The sequence below is a fragment of the Heterocephalus glaber genome, unplaced genomic scaffold, assembly GCF_053883595.1.
Source record: "Heterocephalus glaber isolate CG9 unplaced genomic scaffold, H.glaber_assembly_v1.0 deba00000937, whole genome shotgun sequence".
NCBI lineage: Eukaryota > Metazoa > Chordata > Mammalia > Rodentia > Bathyergidae > Heterocephalus > Heterocephalus glaber.
Window position 1 is genome coordinate 14,326,060 of NW_028258173.1, and position 15,174 is coordinate 14,341,233.

The window sequence follows — 15,174 nt, forward strand, 5'->3', positions numbered from 1 at the left end:
GCTAGGATTACAGGCAGTGGTGAATTATTGCAGGTCCAGGTTTTATCTAAAAATTAGGAAGTAGATCATTAATTTTGGTTTTGGGTGCATTTCACATGTATACCTTTAATGTCAAATTATATTTGATATTCTTTATATTTTGCCCTAGTCTAAAACTGATATTTTTCTAAAATTTTAATTTTTAAAAATGAAGTGGAATATGCTTATATTAGATGGACAAGACTTATGGTCGTTAAAAAAGATCTGGGTAGTTGTCTTATAAAAATCGGATTTTAAGATTGCTTAAATTATGATACATTCAAGATGATAAAAAGCATGCTCATGTGTTTACATGTATGTTAATAATCTGAATTCATATATATCTTGTACTGACCTTTCTTGACCTCCATGGTGAATCCTGTGGTGAAAGGGTCAGGAAGAGCCATGTTCTTTGAATTTTAGAGCAAGAAAGGACCGTGGAAACTGTTTAGCCCTGGTCCTTGAGTTTATCGCTGTGGGATTGGGTGTGAGAGTTGGACACTTTCTGTAAGGCCATCTGTGTAAGAGAGTCACACACTCAGTTGCCCGTTCCTACCTCCCATATGTGACGTGGTCCTGCCATAACTCTCTTCTGCCTGCTGGCATCTCATGGGCCTTTGTCCTAACCCTGAGTGACAAGTGCCACTGCCAGTGAGCACAAGTGCCCACCCAGCAGTCTCTGTGCTGTGAAAATGGCAACCAGCGAACATGAGGGAACTCCATAAGCAAAACGGGTACTGGATTCTTTTTATTTTCATTCAGAAATGACAACACCTTTGGGACAAATACACTTTTTAAGTCTAGGAGTTTTAAAAATCAGGATTTTTAGTTTAGCTTTTACAATTTATAGATTAGCAGTCTGGTAATGACATATAAAGACTATTTAAAATATTGTATTACAAATGGATAAGATTTCTTTTTTGGTACTGGGTATCAAACTCGTGTCCTTGAGCTTGTGCAGCAGGTGATGAAACCACTGAGCTGAATCCCTGGCCCCTCAAATGTGTAAGATTTTTATGGGGTGAGAATTCATGGGTAAGAAAAGTGACTCTTCTTGAAATTTTGTGTTTTCTCTTTGACCCTTCTTATCTCATTTTAATGGTCACTGTGATTCTTTGAGAACAGGCCACAGTGCTGAGTTTCTTAGTCTATTGTTCTTCTTAGGCCAAAGTTGAATTTGTACTTTATTGCCTAAAATATTATATATACATACAAGTAAATTTAATCTGTAAATGTGCATATTTTTAGTAGCTCCTTAAAGAAGACAAAAGATGACTATCCGCAGCCAATGTTTATATTTGCCTTTAGTGGTACAAGTAATCTCACCCTTACAATTAAAGTATTTCTGGCAGTTGTACAAGTCAGATACAAAAGTTAAGCCTTTATTTCATATAGTTTCAGTGTTGTTGAGGTTTTGATTTTGGAAATACAGATAGAGAAAATAAACATAAAATACATGAAAGGACAGATCTGATGATAACAGATTAAACATAGATGTTTATGGGATACCTTTTCTCAGTATTTGTTTTCTAGCTAAATTCAAGCACAACAAAAAAATCGTGGAAATGGTTTTTGGAATAATTTTTTCCATATGCTAGATTTCTAAGTTGCATTACGAATTAGCACAAGGCTGGGGATTTAGCTCAGTGGTTCCGCCGTCTGCCTCGCGAGCACAAGGTTCGATCCCTGGTACCAAAAAAAAAAAAAGAGCACCAAATGATAGTGCCTTCTTCCCCCTGGTGAATTTCCTTGGAGTACTTTTGGACTTTTCTTATTGTTTCAAGAGTCTTTAAACCATGTTTAAAGGTAGAAACTGAGGACAGTTGTAAGGATGTTCTGAAGGTAGTTGAAAATCTTCTTTGCTGTTTTGATGTGTATGAACAACTTTGAAACATTTTGATATGATTTAAGTACCAAGAACAGTTTCCACCTCACCTTCTTTATTTCCCCCTTGCCCCTTCTATATGGAAGTTATTATCTCCCTTGAATAATGGCCTTCCTTTTCAAATAATTCAGCTCACTTTTCTGGAAAAAAAATCTTTGATGGTTCAGGTAAAGTGGACTTGGAATTCTTCCATGAATTTAACCCTATCTCATTTTGAAGTGATCAAGCCATCCCTGGCTCTAACTGTAGTTCTTTCACATTACCCTCCTTCTTAAACCTTTAGAAGAAATAGATTTCTTCTCTCAAAACTATTCATTTTGAACTAGACACAAAATAGTTTTTTAAAAAAGGTAAAACTTCCATACACCTCTCACCCAGATTCTCCCAAAGTTTACATCTTACATAAATGTAGCGCATTTATTAAGACCAGAAAATTATCATCAATATAGGATTAACCTAACTACCAACCTTACTTGAATTTTCACCAGTTTTTCCATTAATTTTCTGTTCTAGATTTGTATCTTGGATCCCACATTACGATTAATTATTTTTCTTAGACTTGGAGGTAATAGTTTTTGTCTAGAGTTGTATGGGTGTGGTACTTGCAATTATGCATCAGTGTCTTCTGTTCCTTGATGACAAATCACTTTACTCCTTTCCCCCCTACTATTGGTTGGCATTGAAATATTGTTACTTGGGATGAGGTCATCCTTGTTGTCAGTGAAGTTGCTAGTGGTTGTCACTGTGAATTTACATTGTTTCTTACTGGCAAGGAACCTTTTTATAAGCAGGATTAATTGGAAGTCACTGAAGGCCAATGATTTCCTGTATTTGTTAGGCTCTTTGGAGAGATGAGCTATAACTTCATCAAGCTTCAGGGATCTGCTTGGCTAGCTCTGTGCAACAGAATTTTGTGCTACCATGGAAATCTTCCTTAATCTGTATTATGTGGTATGGTAGCTGCTGGCACCATCTGGTTTAACAAAGCACTTAAATGTGAAACTGAATATTTTATTATTTAATTTTAATTCATTAAAGTTTAAAGTTAAATAACTATGTGCGTATTAGAGAGTCCAGCTTTAGGGTTTCCTTGGGGAGTAAAATTGAATAGTATTTTTAAACCTTTCATTGTAAAATAAATCACAAAACAAATGCATGGTTTGGGGCCAGGGATTTAGCTCAGTGGTTTTTCCCCCTGCTGTGCAAGTGCAAGAACCCGAGTTCGATCCCCGGTACCAAAAACAAAACAAAACAAAAAAACAAATGCATAGTTTAGTGAATGATCATAGGGACAACATTCTGTAACCACTACCCAGGCCAAGTAGTGGAACTTAGGCAACCCTCTAAATACCTGACCTCTCCTGCCATTGTCCCCCCTACTGTGACTTTTAAATTCATTTCTTTCTTAAGTTTGTTTTTAGTTTTATCACATAAATATTTATCCTTAGACACTAGATTAAGCATAATTGGAAATGTCCTTAAATCTCTTCTAATCAACAGTTTCCTCCTATACGTCCTTCTTTTGCTTATAATTTATCTGGGAAAGAACCTAGAGTTTTGGACCTGTAGTGTTTCCTAGTCAGAGTTTTGCTGATTTCATGTTCCTGGTTCACTTCATGATAACTTCTGTCTATAATTTCTGCAGATTTTCCACTTGATCCAGAGATTCAATTGATCAGACCCAGGTCATATAATTTTAAAGATGCCTTTATAACCCAACCTGTCTGTATATGTCTGTGATTAATGTGGTAAGAACACCAGTGGAGCATTTTTCATCAAATAGTGTCCCAAGCACTATCTGTCCAGAGCAGTTCACGTAAATTGGCATATATTAAATTTGGCAATACATAATATGCAACATGGAAACATCTATTGTATACTATTTAATGGAAAACTAGATTGTCAGAGGTCTTTCTAAATATATTCATTTGACTTCTACAAATTTAGTTTTTACCAAGAGGATAAGAGGTGTATTGATGTGTGTGGGTGTGTGTCTGTCTGTTGGGATGGTGGAAAAAATTGCTAATCATATTGTAATACAGCCATTTACTTGTCCAAACCTCACCCACTATACCCACTCTTTTTTATTCTGGTCTTTTAAGGTTCAACATAAGATCAAAATAAGGTTTTAAAGTTATTTTTGTGCATTGGAATATCTGGGGACAAAGAGAATAAGCACACAAGAGGTGAAGTGGGTGTGTTTGTTTGAAGAAGGAGATGGTAAGCAACTCCTGAAATTGTTGTATACAGAACAATCCACCAGCTATTGATATGGCAGAGCAGGATTTTCCTAAGAATTAGTGGCCTCTTTATACCAGGTAATTCAAAAATACAGTTAAATAAAGTCTGCACTGGCTGTACAGAGCTTTAAAGATTGTTTTTATGAGGAAATGTGTCAATATGCCTAAGTTAATGTACTGTATAAAAAAATTAAGATTTTTCTAATGTAATAAATGAGTTCTAGACTGGGAATTAGGTAATATTGGTTTGGATCCAGCTTAGGCCTCTGTCCTTATCGTTGTTATAGGGAGGTTGGAATCAATTTAAGGTAACAAATACGTGATGTTCTTGCCAGTACCTATGGCAGATAATGCTAATCATGGTCCTTGTTCAAAAACAGAATCCTCCTTAGCTCAAGACTTGAAGGACCTATTCTGTATCTGTTGATAGGAATTGACATGGGAGATAAAATTGAATTGTTATTTCTAGGTATATACTTTCCAAGTCCTTTCCTGGCTACTGATCTACTCTGAAGATAAAGAAGATCTTTGAAAGCTCTAAATTATCCTGCTATTCAGTGTTTTTATAATGTACTCACCTCCTCCCCTTCTTTTACTTCTTCCATAGGAATGCAATATCTTGGAAAAAATAATCTATGGTAGTGAAAATTTTTCATTGAAATATTGAAATTTTTGTGTAAAATCAACCATTGATTGTTGTGTATTGGCCTTGAGCCACAATGTAGTTCTTTTAGGATGAAGACAAATTTTAAAAGCTACGTCCTGTTCATCTCTAGATGTTATGTTTCTTTATGAGCAGCATGTAAAACGTTAAAAATTTTTCAATTTCTGTTGGACTCAAGCCAATATTTATTACTGTCCAATTTGTGTGAACCTCCTTGTGGTTGAAATCCAGTGTTTGAATCGCATATTGGTTTTGTGGTCTTTTGCAGAGTTCTGTGACCCAAGTAATTGTTCTAGCATCTCCTGCCTTAGTAATCATCTGGATAGGAAATAACAAAATAAATTCTAGGAGTATACCTTTGTGTTTGATGTCATAAGAACCATCAAGAAGGGTGAAATAATAATGATGCTTACCTTACCACAGTGATGCTTGATGGTGGTGGGGTAAAACAAATGCATGGGAGACGAAGGCATGTTGGAAGCAACAAGACAGGATGCAACCGTTCCTAGATCTGAGTGCCCGGAGGATAAAAGCCCTAAGGGGTGGCTAGTTGTGATTTATTGAAAGCTTGTTTACAATCCTTTGAGCTAGCTGGAGAGCCCTAGGATTACTTTGAGTTTATAGGACTGCATGCTTTTGCATGTACAAATCCTATTTGTGCAAATCTGACCTTTAAAATGATTTCCATCCCTGTCTCCCATGTCTTTCCTCTTTTCCCTCTTTTAAAGGTGGCCTTTCATATGAAGTTTTAGATTTTGTGGTTGATGTTAAGGCCCTCAAGACCTCTTTCTGCGGCTGGTTACCATGCATCGGTACACTTAATAATTATTTATTCAGTATGTATTAACCACCAGGTACCATGCTAGTTATGGGGAATTATCAGAGTACCTAACATTTGTTAAGAACCCCTTTTGTGTATGCTTAGTGTTAAGCACTTTATGTAGACTTTCTTTTCTCATTTAATTTCACAATCAATTGAGGATGGGTTAGTTTATGGATGTGGTTTAGAGAGGTTAAGTGTTAGCTAAATTACAGCTAAGTGACTGGTTTAGTATTTGAAGGTAGATCTTGATTATCAATTTGTTTTCTTCTCATATGGATTTTTCTGACATTTTATAAAAGTTTTTAAAGATAAATTATTCATGTATTTTTATACATTTTAAAGGGCAAATTAATCTTTACTTAGACCTAACATGCTTTCCCCTCCCCTCACTCATAATAAAACAGAAAATCTTTCTGTCAGAACATGTTTTTAATTTCCTGTGTTATATATCTTAGTATATGACGATGTTATAAAACAAGTGCAGTCAAGCCTGGCAAACAGCAGATGAAGGTTTCAAAGATACGTGAAATGGGTTTACATTTAATCAAAGGTTAATTCAATTCTAGCACTTCTTTCTAGGAGCATCCTCTTTTCTCAGTTCTGTCTGAGGTTGAAAGGTGTTGTTAACTCATAGAATCAACTGTATATTGCATGCTTGCTGTTTGTCTACTCTGCCTTTCCTTTTTGAACTGCGGAGACTGATTCCAGTGAATTTAAGCCCAATAGGGTACAGTCTGGCTATTACAGATTCAGCTTGTTTTAGAATGGATGGTGTGTACTTGCATCTCACATGAGCACCAGATTCATATTTTGATGTTTATTTAGAGCTTTTATTTATCAGTATTTGTAAATTCTGGTTTTTTGGGGGTATTTTTGGTACTGGGGATTGAACTCAGGACCTTGCGCTTCCGCGGCAGGCACCGGAACCACTGAGCTAAATCCCCGGCCCTGTAAATTTTTGGTATTCTAAAGCTTGATACAGGGGAGATTTGCTGAAAGTGCTGTCACACAGTACCTTTGTTTTTGACAATCAATTCCTTTATGAATGTTCCTAGCTGTTTCTATCATCTACTTCTGTAATTGCCAGATAGCTAAAATCAGCCCTGTAAATTTGTTACATGTCTCCTTTATCCATATGATTTATATTCTTTATTTCAACTTGTCCTTTCTGCTTGATCCTTAGTGCTATTATTCATTTATTGAAATTTGAAGTAGTTAACTTTGATTATTAATATGACAAGTTTGGAGGAGCATTATTTTATAGAATGAAGTCTAACATTTTTGACTTGGAGTTTTTTTTTAATATTGCTGTATCTGTGGGGCTTTGTTTCTGATGCTGAAGATATGAATAAGCATGGTTGGAACTGTCTCTGCTGTAATGGACCCAGCCACTCATCTAATAATTATGTTGGCAAATAACTAAAAATTACTTAAGGAGTCCTAAGGGAAGGGGGCCTTGGACACTGATAGTGTATAACTGAATCTGAGCATCAGGAAAATCTCACCTAAGGAAATAGCATTTGAATGAGTTCTAAAGAATGACAGTTAACTAGTTGAAGAAAAAAGGAAGGAACAACCATCTGGGTAAAGCAGCCAGCGAGTGCAAAGGACTTAAAAGAGGGAGCATTGTGTGCTCTAGAGATTGAAAGTAGGAGTCAGTTGCTGGAGAAATGTTTACTGACCTATTTCGGAGTGAAATCAGCGGGATGTGGGGATGAATTGACAATGGGAGGGAGGCATTGGCATCAAAGGTTAGGACTGTGGTGATAGCTATTATTGTATAGCATACTAGCATGGCTTTGAAAACCTGTTGAATGAGAGATACTTTAGAGCTCTTGGAAAGGAAAGGGGGGAAGTCAACTGGATTTAGGTGCTGGAACTGAGGGGGATAATGAGGCAGGGGGTCAAATGTGAGAATCATCTACATACAGACTGCCTTGAATGAAGGGCAAAGATGAGAGTGTCTGGGGAGGGGGCCCAAAGGGAAATGGTGAGAGGGCTGGTGCAGTCAGCAGAGTAGAAGCATGCGCATTTGTGGGCAGTGTAGATGAAAAGAAGCTGCCAATGAGAGGGTAGAAGTGCGGCTTTGAGAAAGCCAGGAGAGGAGAGCAATTTAAGCAGCAAGTGCCTAGTGTTTTAGGTGGGGTGAGGTTTGGAGATAGGAGCTGTTCTGATGACCTGTTGGGGTTGGAGCTTTAGTGTACCTGGTCACAGAGTAAAACGAACTGGAGACAGCAAGTACCTGAGCAGTAATTCTCTGGACACTAACCGAGAATTGTTCAACTAAACCCATCATGTTCATCAGGAGAGTTCTTCTTTTCTATGTTGGCTTTGAGGTCCTGGCTCCCTAGAAACATTTCTTTTCAGCTAGCAATTGATGTCCTGTTTTTTCTCTTTAGAAAGGGATAAAATTGAGTTTTCTTTTCTTCTTTCTTTTTCCATGCATTTAGCACTCAATCCTCACCCCCTGATCTTTGTGAATCTTTCTCTCTGTCTCTTAGCTTTCAGTACAGAAGGAAACAGCTGGGAAAATATTTTCTCATAATCAATTTGTGCGTGACCTAGGGAGGTACTGAAACAGCCACTGTCCATCTTCTTTTATTTGCTCAATCAGGACATTTGTATCTATCTGTAAAAGGATTTCTTAATTTTGTGTAGAGTTGTGCAGTTGTACTACCTATTCATCCCATCAGAAGAGATAAAACAGATAAAACACTAGCCATGTAAGCATCTGTCACTGTTTGAGAGAGATTTCATTAAACTAGAATATGGTATTAGAGATTCAACTCCATTTTCAAGTATTTTGTTAGGAGGATGATTGTAGGCAAAAGAGGTATTTGGAGGGCCATATTCCTTTGATATTAATTAGATTATAGAATGTTATGAAGTAAGGAGGACTTTAAAATAGCAACAGGGAAACAGTTTTGGACTTACCTGTCTATGAGTTTGGATGAGGTCTGTAGTCATAGGACCAGTGGGTGCCTACTCTGGGCATCCTGGTAGGAATGAAGAAGGTAACTGCCTGGCTTTGCTTTCATTCTTTATGCTCTTGGCTAGAGCGTTTATTTCTGTTCTCTTTTAGTAAGACTTTTATCTGTATTACTAACTGCCCCATTGTCTTAGTCACTTTCTCCCTGTTGCAATGAATACCCCAAAATACTTACAACTTGAAGGAGAGGTTTACTTCTGCTTACATTTGTAGTCTATGATTGGCTGACTCCCACAACAGAAACAGCCAGGCTGAGGGGCATGGCAGAGGAAAAGCAGAGCACAAGGGATGAGCCAGGGAGGAAGATGGACCCTTCCAGGTCTCCCTGTCAATAACACGCCTCTTCTGGCCAGACCCCACCTCCCAATAGCAAGTCAGCTGTACCGCCCAATGATTCAGTCAGCTTTCAAAAGCTCTGCCTCTGAAGGTATGAGGGGGGACATCTAGATATAAACTATACTTTTAATCTCTGAAACAACTCCATAAATTAAGAAAGGGGTGTGTCTAAAATGATGCTGGTAGCCCTAAGTTTTACTTAGTGCTTTTGGGGTGATGTATAGACATGGGATGTCAGAAAGACTAATTTGAAGTCTTAGCTCCTTGCTTCTTGGATTCAGGTCATCAGGGAAGGGGGCTTGAATCTGGCTGTCATAGCTCTGTCTTCTGATGATCTAGTCTTGGTAGTTTGTGTTTAAAGACTCTATCCCGAACTTTCTGTTCTTGCAATTTCTTCCTTGGCCTTAATGTCATACTTAGGTATAAATAGGGCCTTTTGCACGCCCCTCTTTAACCTCTGAAAACTTTGATATGCATCTGTTTTGCCCTGCTATGTGATTAATGCTGCTTTATGACTTGCATATTTTTACACTTTTGTTGTGTTATTTGGGACTGGCAAAGTTATGTACCATAGGAACAAATGAATCCCCAAATTTCAGAGGCTTAACTGTGGATTACTTCTCCCTTGACGTTCATGTACCTTGAAAGTTGGTGTGGGCTTCTTCTCCACAAAAACTTGTAGGATCTTGGCATCTAGAGCCTGAGGCCAAATATTTCTAGAGTGAGAGACTAGACTGAGGGTTGATCATGGTCTCTTAATCCTTCATTTCACAGATCAAACTTCTGCCTGCAGTCTGTTTTCTGGGACCAGCCAGCTGACCTGAGGGGCAGGTGCAGGAGGAAAGGGTTGATCATGCAAGAACAATGAGGATATTTGAACATGATGTTCTTGTCTCTGCTGCATCTGTCTTATCTTTGTTTCTATTAGCACAAGTTTTTAGTTATAGCCTGAGCTTTATGGAAATGGTCTTAAAGATAATATAAACTATGCGTAATTTCTGTCTTGTATGGAATTTATTTTTATAATTTATTTTTTTTCTTTTACTGTTGAAAGTTTGACCAGTGTTTTACTTTTGAATCTTATGGTAGGAAGTCAATTTTTATTTTTGTCCGCAATATAGCAAGGCAAAAGAAAGCAACTTTTGCCTCATTTGTAACAGAATGTCTAAATGTAATACCTCTTGGAAAAGACTGTGGTAATTTTGGTGATACCCAGGGCTTGCTTTTTTTGTTTTCGGTACTGGAAATTGAAACCACACCCTTGTGCATGCTGGGCACACATTCTTATCACTGCACCGTACTCATCGTAGCCCTGACATCTGATTTGTTAGTTTCAGACCTCTGCTGTAGGAGCTGGTGGAGTGCCCAGGGGAAATGGTGGGGAAGGCGTTATTAGCATCTAAAGCCAAACGAGGACCATTCTTCCAGTTTCGTGAGGTCTAAAACAGGTTCTTGGTATCTTTAAGAGATTTATTTGTGGTTTGAGAATCTTATGCTTTTACAAGAGGTTTAATCTTCCGTGTTTAGGGCTGTTTAGGACTAATGACTTCCGTCCCGGGTGCTGTACAGGACGTAGTTCTCCCGGAGAAAACAGCGTGGCGGTGGGCAGTCTACCTCAGTGAAGTCTGCCCTACAAATTAGAAATGTTTAGCTCTGCCTAATATAAAATGTAGCCAACTATAACAAATGAAAATAACTCTGTAAAAAGTTGAAATAAATTCTTCTAAATGGTTAAATGTTTTGTGTTTCTAAAAGCATTCAAGCCTTAACCTGTGTTTCTGGGATAGCATGAATTATCAGAGTGCTTTCTGGTGAACAGATCAAGGATGAAGTGGTCTTGTCTGAATAATGGGATTTTCTGGAGAAGGTGTCTGGGTTAATGGGGTTTGAGGCACATTTTTTTTTGTTTTGTTTTAAGGAAAAACCCATACAAATTGGCACTGGCATTTTGACTTTATTTAAGTGTGTTAAAAAGAGCTTGATTCAGTGGAATTCTTTTTTTTTTTGGTACCTGGGGTCGAACTCAGGGCCTTGCGCTTTCGAGGCAGGCGGCAGAACTACTGAGGTAAATCCCCACCCTCAGTGGAATTCTTAAAGAAAATTTAAATGCTGACACTTTAGCCCATGGTGATTAATCATTTTGTACGTTTTTAAAAGAAAGATTTTTCTTTTCCTTCTCATAGAGATTTAATTTTAGTATATATTTATCCTTTAAATGGGAGAATCTCTCTTTTCCCCTTAAATTCTCAATTAAGTAGTGGCTGATTATTCTTAGAAAGGTGGTTTTAACCCTAGGAATTCCTCCAGCAGGCTATGTACTTCTTCCTCAGTGGTGTCCTAAGGTGTTTGAAAATCCTCTTGGGTACTTCTTTTAACCTGGCTCACACTTCACCTTTCCCCTGTTCCATGAGTGTTTGAATTTTACACCGTTCTGGAGGCTGCCATGTCTCAGCTGCAATCACGAAACCATTGGCTTCCTTTGGTCACTGACCAAGCTTGTCACTGTTCATTTCTGCCTGGCTCTAGAAGGAAAGCTTCAGTCCAATTTTCAGAACTGCCTGTTTTGACTTATAGTGAGGGGAAAAAAAACCACTTTGGCTGTGGAACACACTGTGACTATTAGCATAAGCACCTAATGCTGGTTTACTAAATGCTTATTGTCGAGAAGTGATGAGCAAGGCTGGCACAGGGAGCGGCTGTGAAGGCTGTGTATTTTCATTGCATTAGTTCTTCTGACTTCCAGCATTGTTTTCATTATGCAGCTGTTCAATAAAGCAAATTTGGTATGCAAAAAGCATACTATTTCCCCCACTAATTTTAAGCATATCAGTTTTTTTGGGTTGTTGCTCAAAGCTGTCTTGTAGGCTGAATTTTAAAATCCACACGAACCAAGATTCTGCAGCTGTGTCTGTGTTTTGATTGTGTTTGAGAAGGACACAGAGGGAGGGGAGAGGGAAAAGAGCACATTTTGTGGAATAGGACTATAAGCTACAAATAAGATGTTTTTGCAATTTTAATTGGCTCTTCCTGGCAGAAGTTTCATACAGCTGTTTTTCAGAGACACTGACAACTATTTATGGTAAGTAATTTTTATAGATAGAAACAAAATTCAACAGGCTGTTGTATTGCTCCATTTGGAAGTGCATTTCCTGATCTCAAGGTAATAGAAAAAAATGATAGGAATGTACAGTACTTGTAATCATTAGGACTGGGCTCATTAGTCTTCACTATTTTTCTTGTTTATATTTTCCTCTGTATAATGCTCATTGTAGTGCTAAGCCAGGCTTTGTCTATCTTGCTGGAATTCCTTGGACATTTATTGAAGAGCATTTGGGTGTGTGTTTAGGAACAAGACAGGTTAAAGAGTGGATGGTAACTTTGAATCTGATAGCTTGGAATCTTGTGCTGTGGAAGGAATGGACTAGCAGTTTTTAAACTGGGTGTTCCTGTATCTGAGGCCATGGCTGGTCTTTGTGCTGACTGGCAATTCTGTCATAGCTGGGGTTCTAACCTTCCAGAGTGTATAAAGTTTCCAGCACCTACTGCTTACAACACTACGACAGGGAGCCAGCACTGTGGTTCTGCTGTTTATTTGTGCTAGAATTTAATTTTTTTCAATTAGGCCTTCTGAAAACAGAGTGGCTCAAAGGGAAGATGCATTCTTTTGTAAAATTCCAAACTTCATTAGCTTCCACTTGCAATAAGATGCTGCTCATTAACTCAAGGCCCTTTTTCACCCTCGAACCACTTTGAAGCTAACTGAAGTTTAATTTTAGTGTATGCTAAAAACTTTTTTTTACATCACTCCTACAGTTTTCCTAGAACTATTGAAAAATCATTCCTGTAAAGTAAGTCGTTTCTATTATCTTGGTCGTTTTAGGTTCTTAGTATTGTTTTGTCGTTACTACTTGAGGGGAACTTAAAAAGCAAGAAATATAACAGCTGTTCTAGAGTACATTTAGAGAACTGTAAACTCCAGAATTTGTTGCTTTTCCTTGGCTCCCTTTCTCTTCCCCAAAGACCTTTAAATAGAAGCAGTTTCCTTTTGCTATGTTAACCCCAAACCCTATCTGATTTCTTCTAGTTGCTGAGCAGAGAGTGGCAGCTAGCCTCTGAAGGTCACTAACAAGGACCAAAATGTTTTATGAAAAGAGCTAAAAATAAATAAAAAATTCAATATTATGAACCCACCTTGAAATCTGCCAATTATATGAATGCAAGCTTAATCAGCTTTGATTCACTTTTCAAATGCTTTTTGTACAATTATATAATAGAGCTGAAAGTTAAAGGTCTATGTTATAACTTTTATTAAATGTGCTAGAAAGTGTAAGCCTTACCATTTGACCTGCATTTTAATAATGCTGTGCTTAATATATCATTTTTGAGTACAAATGATGTGGATTAGTTCTGCGTTAACCATGGTCTTCACCTCATTTCTGTATTGCATTAAGCTCTTATGGAGAATAGATAAAGAAGGCATTTAAACCTTACAAACAAGCTACACATCATAAAATGTTTGTTTCAATCAATTGCTTAGTCAAGCACATTGGACTTTTGCTTAAAAATAATCTCAGTAATGGAAAATAATTACCAAGGGCTCAGGGAACAAGGTTTTGCTGCGTGAATTGGCTCTGGCAGGGGACTGGGGAATGCTGGTATCAGAACTGACAATTTTTTAAAAAAAGTTTATTGCAATGTGGTTCCAGTTTGGTTTAGGTTTCAAATGTTCAGGAAGCTCTCATAGCAGAAAAGGTCAGCAGGGACTTGGTGATTCTGCTGTGCAAACAATGATGTTTTTTTAAAAGATTAATGTGGCATAAGTGTGACCATGGCTGCTTAGTTTAAGATGAGAATTTCAGGGAAAAATGATAGAAAAAATATTAGGGTATTAAAAACACTGTGTGGAGAGTGAAGAAAAATGTCAGAATTGGGTGTTGTGTGTGTTCTAGGCCAGAAAGGGTTATGTGAATTTGGATGCCTCAGAAATTCTTTATTTAGAAGTTGTTTATATTCATCATTGATGTACCAACTACCTGGTCACAAGCAATAATTTTGCTAAAATTGCTTGGCAGTTAAGATAGGAGAGCCAGCTGAAGTCTTGGAGGGCAAAGGAGGAACTTGACAGTGAGTGTTTGTTAGAGGGGGCAAGTACACGAGTCAGGGAATCCTGGAGGCAGTAGAATTCTGCACAATCAGAGGTGCTCAGGGGTGTGGAGTTCTTGTATCCTATATACATGCAAGCAGTAAAGATAAGTTATTATAGCCCTGAGAAATCACTTACATGAATGTTAGAATACTTTCTACTCTTTTGTATGTGTTTGTGGCAGGGAGGGTGGAACTTAAAAGAAACTTACTGATGCCATGCTAAATGTTAATTTTTGGCTGGTCACAATCTCTATGCTTAGCTACTAGCTTTGTAGTTTTTAATGTAGATGTTTTGGCATATAGCAAGCCTCACAGACAATAAATATTAGTTAAGCGCCTCAAATTCAGTACCATTACATCAAAGCATGCTAAGATTTCCCTTCCTGCTTTTCATTTCTAAAATGAAAATTCAGATGTATATTAAGATAGAAAATTAATATCTTCTTGTTTGTTATAAAGTATCCTTTTGGAGGCACAGAATTAGAGGCATATTGTTCTGAAGTGTGTTCCTGTAATTATTGGATTTGATTCTAGGGAGATGTACCTTATATTGTGGGTACTTGTCCATTTTGAGTGTCTCAACCTTAAAAGAAGTTTGCTGAAGGGAAGAAAACATTTTGTAAACAATCCTACAGTTTTGAATTATTGAAGAGTAGTCATAAGTAAGGAATTGTTTTGATAAGTTATAAGTGGTAATCAGTCACAAATAATTAACTGTGTACTTGACCATACCAGTATCAGTCTGGCATAGTGTGATAGCAGCTTAAGAGTTGGAAATTGAACTTGAATTGGTTATCTTCTGAATAGTTTTTCTTTCTTTTATGTTCATAAAATTTTTTATTACATGTTGTCCTAAATATTTATCCTTAAAAAGTCACTATGCAGGTATTTGCAATTTTTCAAGGAAAAAATATCAAGCAGGAAGGTAGCTTATAAAATTATGTTGAAGACTTCTGTTGAGTTATTTTCTTATAGCCCTTTTCAAGGAATTCAAGATTTTGGATTATCTTATAGGAGCCACAGATGTCCTCTGTGCGGTTAAAAAGTTACAAGCTATTCTGACACTTGTGCTGG

General features: G+C 37.4%; 1 protein-coding gene across 9 annotated transcripts in view; it reads left to right on the forward strand.

Moving 5' to 3' along the window:
- Window positions 1-15,174, forward strand: part of Prkca (protein kinase C alpha) — a 428,575-nt gene that overhangs the window by 14,843 nt on the left and 398,558 nt on the right. The window contains exon 1 of one of the 9 annotated variants that reach the window (XM_087208202.1): window positions 11,894-12,034. The exons of the other annotated variants lie outside the window; for them this stretch is intronic. The gene's annotated coding sequence lies outside the window, so the exon portion shown is untranslated. Of the gene's footprint in view, window positions 1-11,893; window positions 12,035-15,174 lie in introns of those variants that run through there. 9 annotated transcript variants of the gene reach the window in all.